The sequence below is a fragment of the Anopheles funestus genome (assembly GCF_943734845.2).
Source record: "Anopheles funestus chromosome X unlocalized genomic scaffold, idAnoFuneDA-416_04 X_unloc_119, whole genome shotgun sequence".
Taxonomy (NCBI): Eukaryota; Metazoa; Arthropoda; class Insecta; order Diptera; family Culicidae; genus Anopheles; species Anopheles funestus.
Window position 1 is genome coordinate 1750 of NW_026045060.1, and position 8251 is coordinate 10000.

Sequence of the window (8251 nt, forward strand, 5' to 3'; positions counted from 1 at the left end):
CCAGAGACATGGTAGCGATTAGTGGTGCATGGAAGAAATCTAGCCACAAGTGCCATCTACCCATGGCCAGAAGAAAGTGTGGCCATATCTTGGATACCGGCGGAGCTATGGGGCAAATATGGGCCAAAAATGGTGCAAGTTGGACCAAAAATCCGAAAAAGTACCTAGGTAAATGCGATGGTTGTTCGTCGAATAGCTCCGGCCACAGACATGGTAGCGATTAGTGGTGCATGGAAGAAATCTAGCCACAAGTGCCATCTACCCATGGCCAGAAGAAAGTGTGGCGCTATCTTGGATACCGGCGGAGCTATGGGGCAAATATGGGCCAAAAATGGTGAAGTTGGACCAAAAATCCGACCAAGTGCGCGAGGCGCTTTCGTGAATAGCTCCGGCCACAGACATGGTAGCGATTAGTGGTGCATGGAAGAAATCTAGCCACAAGTGCCATCTACCCATGGCCAGAAGAAAGTGTGGCCATATCTTGGATACCGGCGGAGCTATGGGGCAAATATGGGCCAAAAATGGGTAAAATTGTACGGTCCAAAGCCAAGGGTAAATTTTTTTATTCCTCTAATAACTTCTAGCACAGACATTGAATCGGTTGGTGATGTATGGATGAAATGTAGCAAACAGTTGGAACTACCCATAAAATCTTAAAGATTGACGATCCAATGTATAGAACCGGAGTAATGTGCGATACTTGGTGAAAAATCGAGTGAAAAATTAGCTATAAACTGTTTTTGGCCCATAACTCGAATACTAGACATCGGAAGGGGGGGTCGTAGAACGATTTTTTGTTGCCCTATCGATTCCCTATCGAACGAGCAAAAGTTGTTTTTTTGACCAAAAAGGACCCCTACTCTAGTAAAATTGGCCTGATTTTACTAGTCCCCGGTACCCGTACAGGCAAAATGAGCAAAATGCTCAAGTATGAATGGTTTTTGGCTAATAACTCGAATACTAGACGTCGCAGGGGGGTGTCTTAGAACAATTTTTGGTAGCCCTTGAAATTATCTATCGATTGACATATACTTGATTTTTTGGCCAAAAAGTTCCCTAGACTAGTAAAAATCGCATCATTTTACTAGAGTCGGGTACCCTGGACGAAAAACCGCTATAATTGCGGTTTTTGGCTAATAACTCGAATACTAGACGTCGCAGGGGGGTGTCGTGGAACAATTTTTGGTAGCCCTTGAAATTATCTATCGAATGACATATACTTGATTTTTGGCCAAAAAGTTCCCTAGACTAGTAAAAATCGCATCATTTTACTAGAGTCGGGTACCCTGGACGAAAAACCGCTTAAGTTGCGGTTTTTGGCTAATAACTCGAATACTAGACGTCGCAGGGGGGTGTCGTGGAACAATTTTTGGTAGCCCTTGAAATTATCTATCGAATGACATATACTTGATTTTTTGACCAAAAAGTTCCTAGACTAGTAAAAATCGCATCATTTTACTAGAGTCGGGTACCCTGTACGAAAAACCGCTATAGTTGCGGTTTTTGGCCAATAACTCGAATACTAGACGTCGGAGGGGGGTGCCGTAGAACAATTTTTTGTAGCCCTTGAAATTACCTTTCGAATGATATATAGTGGTTTTTTGGTCAAACAGTGACCCCGAGACTAGTAACCCTCCATACACAAAACCGCCTAAAAAGTTTTGGTTTTGCAAAATTTTGAAAAGTGCGTCAAAAAAATTTTTTCAAAAAGTACCAAATCGTGATCAGAACTCACTATAGACCATAAAAAGTGAAATCCGATGGTCATTTGCAACACTTGGTCAATCGAGAAAAATTTCACTTTTTTACTAGAGTCGGGTACCCTGAACGAAAAATCGCTCAAGTGATGGTTTTTGGCCAATAACTCGAATACTAGACGTCGGAGGGGGGTGCCGTAGAACAATTTTTTGTAGCCCTTGAAATTACCTTTCGAATGATATATAGTGGTTTTTTGGTCAAACAGTGACCCCGAGACTAGTAACCCTCCATACACAAAACCGCCTACAAAAACTTTGTTTTGAAAAATTTTGAAAAGTTCAAAAAAATTTTTTTTTCAAAAACTACTAAAACGTGATAAGAACTTACTATAGACCATGAAAAGTGATATCCGATGATAATTTGCAAAAGTTGGTAACTAGTAAAAAATTTCACTTTTTTACTAGAGTCGGTGCAACGAGAAAAAAAAAGTCCGTGATGGAGAAAAATGGCACGTTTTCCACGCCTGTACGCTTTCGTTTTCTATATAGGGGGTAGGTGAGCCAGAAGCATGAATTTGACTGAGTACGTATCTTTATGAATTGGGCCCTTCTAAATCGATTGAGACTACCCCCAGGACGATCGGACGACTGCTTCTGGCTCAAAATGTGGTTTTTAGATTTTGATCGTCAATTATGAGAGAAAAAATCGATTAGAAGTAAAGATACGAAATGCTTGGTCTAAGTTGGGAAACGACTTCGGATATTTGTTGGACGTTGTCGTAGAAGGTCCGAGGACCAAGGAAAAGTGATTTCCAAGTGGATTTATGCACTATTAGTCGATGGTAAGATGTGAAATTAGTAGAACTTACCATACAGTTTGCGAAGTTGAAGCAATCGGTTGGTGAATATGGTACTGTCTGTCCAATTTGGTGGTTCGGAATGAGTGAAACGATGTTGATGATGGATAGACGTTCCGATTGCCCCCGATCGGGGAACATATAGTGGTCTTTAAGGTCCAAGTACCTATGTTTTGGTAAGCAGAACTGAGAGTTAAAGGATGAAAGTCGGCCATTCCTAATATCATCCTATCGGTGGTTCGCGAGTTGTTTGAGGACCGGAGCAGCTCGCGATGAAACGGTCCTAGGGTATTGGTTATCCATCCAAGGAAGAGTAAATGCGATCCTAGATGTGTGTCGTTGGCCGTTCTACCGGTATCGCCTATCGATGAGATATCGACGGGCATGCCTTACTCGAAAGTTGAATTCTAGGATCGATGGTCAAACAGACCTATGAGCGATAAACCAAACTGAACACGTATTGATGTCGGCTTTTCCTATCATTTGATGCCGCAGGTTGTTTAGGGACCGGAGCAACTTGCGGCCGAGACGGTCCCCGGGGGTTTCTTTCTCCAAGGAGTGGAAACTATTAAGCAAGAGTTGTAGCAAGATACGATCCTCTGATGTGTCGTTGGCCGTTCATGCGGTATCGCCTGTCGATGAGATATCGATGGGCATGCCTTACTCTACCGACCTTCTAATTGAGAGTATTAATCAGGGATCGATGGTCAAACAAGACCAATGAGCGATAAACCAAACTGAACACGTATTGATGTCGGCTTTTCCTATCATTTGATGCCGCAGGTTGTTTAGGGACCGGAGCAGCTTGCGGCCGAGACGGTCCCCGGGGGTTTCTTTCTCCAAGGAGAAGAAACGATTAAGCAAAAGTTGTAGCAAGATACGATCCTCTGATGTGTCGTTGGCCGTTCAAGCGGTATCGCCTGTCGATGAGATATCGATGGGCATGCCTTACTCTCCCGACTGGATTACTGAGAGTTTAATCAGGGATCGATGGTCAAACAGACCAATGAGCGATAAACCAAACTGAACACATATTGATGTCGGCATTTCCTATCATTTGTCGCAGGTTGTTTAGGGACCGGAGCAGCTTGCGACCGAGACGGTCCCCGGGGGTTTCTTTCTCTAAGGAGTGGAAACGATTAAGCAAAAGTCGTAGCAATAATCGATCACCTGATGTGTCGTTGGCCGTTCTTGCGGTATCGCCTGTCGATGAGATATCGATGGGCATGCCTTACTCTCCTGACTGTTTAATTGAGAGTTATAATCAGGGATCGATGGTCAAAAAGACCTATGAGCGATAAACCAAACTGAACACGTATTGATGTCGGCATTTCCTATCATTTGTCGCAGGTTGTTTGGGGACCGGAGCAGCTTGCGACCGAGACGGTCCCTTCCCGAAAGATGGTGAACCGAGTCGTCTGGCGTAAAAACCGGACGACTCGAAAGGGCTTGACCCTTTCAAGTGAGCGATAATCACATTCTACGCTCAGTTCGACAGCTACAAGGCAATCACTCGCTATGTTCAGAGCTAATACATGCAACATGCCGGCATTGTTTCCACCGACGCATGGATTCAAGACTGGTGCACTTATTAGTTAAACCGTTCGCCTCCGGGTGTTTCGAGTTCAAGTCTGGATGAGGATTGATCTTGCTGGTAATAGCTTGAGCCCTTAAGGGGTCGAAGCGTACATCTTGAGACCATGTACAACATATTACCAAATCGGCACCATGGGTTCGGGTGCAAGTGATGTAACCGTGAAAGATGTTGAGCAGCCCAACATCGGTTTACACACGCATAATAGGAAGGCAGCGCTGTCGACTGGTCAGTCGTGTAAGAAGTGTGCATTATCGATCACAAATATATTGGTGATCTGTAGGTTGCGCATACACCATGCCCGGTGTAAAGTGCCGTGGTCCCCCCCGGGGGGCTGCATCAAACCGTTCGCCACGCGAACTACCCAATGGAACGAACTCTATGCATTTAATAAGAAGAAGAGATGATAATGAAACACGGTCGATTTAAGAGTTGAAAACGTTGAAATACCTATAAGCAAGTCTTAAGTTGGTGGTGACCGTTACGCCCCAACAAATTGGTGCCTTACCCTACACCAAAGAGCCATTCAACATGGTTCAAGTGAGCGATAATCACGCTCTACGCTCAGTATGACAGCTGCAAGGCAATCACTCGCTAAGTTCAGAGCTAATACATGCAACACGCCGGCATTGTTTCCACCGACGCATGGATTCAAGACTGGTGCACTTATTAGTTAAACCGTTCGCCTCCGGGTGTTTCGAGTTCAAGTCTGGATGAGGATTGTTCTTGCTGGTAATAGCTTGAGCCCCTGAATAAGGGGCCGAAGCGTACATCTTGAGTAAATGTACAACATATTACCAAATCGGCACCGTGGGTTCTGGTGCAAGTGATGTAACCGTGAAAGATGTTGAGCAGCCCAACATCGGTTTACACACGCATAATAGGAAGGCAGCGCTGTCGACTGGTCAGTCGTGTAAGAAGTGTGCATTATCGATCTCCAATATATGAGCTCAGTATGACAGCCCAATTGGTAATCCTCGGGACCTCCAGAAAGGAAGCTGGATGAGGATTACCAAATCGAAAGTTGATAAGTGTAGTGGTACCACTTAGTCAACTTGTATCCCGAAAGATGGTGAACCGAGTCGTCTGGCGTAAAAACCGGACGACTCGAAAGGGCTTGACCCTTTCAAGTGAGCGATAATCACGCTCTACGCTCAGTTCGACAGCTGCAAGGCAATCACTCGCTAAGTTCAGAGCTAATACATGCAACATGCCGGCATTGTTTCCACCGACGCATGGATTCAAGACTGGTGCACTTATTAGTTAAACCGTTCGCCTCCGGGTGTTTCGAGTTCAAGTCTGGATGAGGATTGATCTTGCTGGTAATAGCTTGAGCCCCTGAATAAGGGGTCGAAGCGTACATCTTGAGACCATGTACAACATATTACCAAATCGGCACCATGGGTTCGGGTGCAAGTGATGTAACCGTGAAAGATGTTGAGCAGCCCAACATCGGTTTACACACGCATAATAGGAAGGCAGCGCTGTCGACTGGTCAGTCGTGTAAGAAGTGTGCATTATCGATCTCCAATATATGAGTTCAGTATGACAGCCCAATTGGTAATCCTCGGGACCTCCAGAAAGGAAGCTGGATGAGGATTACCAAATCGAAAGTTGATAAGTGTAGTGGTACCACTTAGTCAACTTGTATCCCGAAAGATGGTGAACCGAGTCGTCTGGCGTAAAAACCGGACGACTCGAAAGGGCTTGACCCTTTCAAGTGAGCGATAATCACATTCTACGCTCAGTTCGACAGCTACAAGGCAATCACTCGCTATGTTCAGAGCTAATACATGCAACATGCCGGCATTGTTTCCACCGACGCATGGATTCAAGACTGGTGCACTTATTAGTTAAACCGTTCGCCTCCGGGTGTTTCGAGTTCAAGTCTGGATGAGGATTGTTCTTGCTGGTAATAGCTTGAGCCCCTGAATAAGGGGTCGAAGCGTACATTTTGAGAGTTAATGTACAACATATTACCAAATCGGCACCATGGGTTCGGGTGCAAGTGATGTAACCGTGAAAGATGTTGAGCAGCCCAACATCGGTTTACACACGCATAATAGGAAGGCAGCGCTGTCGACTGGTCAGTCGTGTAAGAAGTGTGCATTATCGATCACAAATATATTGGTGATCTGTAGGTTGCGCATACACCATGCCCGGTGTAAAGTGCCGTGGTCCCCCCCGGGGGGCTGCATCAAACCGTTCGCCACGCGAACTACCCAATGGAACGAACTCGATGCATTTAATAAGAAGAAGAGATGATAATGAAACACGGTCGATTTAAGAGTTGAAAACGTTGAAATGCCTATAAGCAAGTCTTAAGTTGGTGGTTTCGTTGTGCCCCAACAAATTGGTGCCTTACCCTACACCAAAGAGCCATTCAACATGGTTCAAGTGAGCGATAATCACGCTCTACGCTCAGTATGACAGCTGCAAGGCAATCACTCGCTAAGTTCAGAGCTAATACATGCAACACGCCGGCATTGTTTCCACCGACGCATGGATTCAAGACTGCTGCACTTATTAGTTAAACCGTTCGCCTGCGGGTGTTTCGAGTTCAAGTCTGGATGAGGATTGATCTTGCTGGTAATAGCTTGAGCCCCTGAATAAGGGGTCGAAGCGTACATCTTGAGACCATGTACAACATATTACCAAATCGGCACCATGGGTTCGGGTGCAAGTGATGTAACCGTGAAAGATGTTGAGCAGCCCAACATCGGTTTACACACGCATAATAGGAAGGCAGCGCTGTCGACTGGTCAGTCGTGTAAGAAGTGTGCATTATCGATCTCCAATATATGAGCTCAGTATGACAGCCCAATTGGTAATCCTCGGGACCTCCAGAAAGGAAGCTGGATGAGGATTACCAAATCGAAAGTTGATAAGTGTAGTGGTACCACTTAGTCAACTTGTATCCCGAAAGATGGTGAACCGAGTCGTCTGGCGTAAAAACCGGACGACTCGAAAGGGCTTGACCCTTTCAAGTGAGCGATAATCACATTCTACGCTCAGTTCGACAGCTACAAGGCAATCACTCGCTATGTTCAGAGCTAATACATGCAACATGCCGGCATTGTTTCCACCGACGCATGGATTCAAGACTGGTGCACTTATTAGTTAAACCGTTCGCCTCCGGGTGTTTCGAGTTCAAGTCTGGATGAGGATTGTTCTTGCTGGTAATAGCTTGAGCCCCTGAATAAGGGGTCGAAGCGTACATTTTGAGAGTTAATGTACAACATATTACCAAATCGGCACCATGGGTTCGGGTGCAAGTGATGTAACCGTGAAAGATGTTGAGCAGCCCAACATCGGTTTACACACGCATAATAGGAAGGCAGCGCTGTCGACTGGTCAGTCGTGTAAGAAGTGTGCATTATCGATCACAAATATATTGGTGATCTGTAGGTTGCGCATACACCATGCCCGGTGTAAAGTGCCGTGGTCCCCCCCGGGGGGCTGCATCAAACCGTTCGCCACGCGAACTACCCAATGGAACGAACTCTATGCATTTAATAAGAAGAAGAGATGATAATGAAACACGGTCGATTTAAGAGTTGAAAACGTTGAAATACCTATAAGCAAGTCTTAAGTTGGTGGTGACCGTTACGCCCCAACAAATTGGTGCCTTACCCTACACCAAAGAGCCATTCAACATGGTTCAAGTGAGCGATAATCACGCTCTACGCTCAGTATGACAGCTGCAAGGCAATCACTCGCTAAGTTCAGAGCTAATACATGCAACACGCCGGCATTGTTTCCACCGACGCATGGATTCAAGACTGGTGCACTTATTAGTTAAACCGTTCGCCTGCGGGTGTTTCGAGTTCAAGTCTGGATGAGGATTGTTCTTGCTGGTAATAGCTTGAGCCCCTGAATAAGGGGCCGAAGCGTACATCTTGAGAGTAAATGTACAACATATTACCAAATCGGCACCGTGGGTTCTGGTGCAAGTGATGTAACCATGAAAGATGTTGAGCAGCCCAACATCGGTTTACACACGCATAAGGGGTTTATTGTTATCTGTAGGTTGCGCATACACCATACCCGGTGTAAAGTGCCGTGGTCCCCCAGGGGGCTGCATCAAAACGTTCGCCATGCGA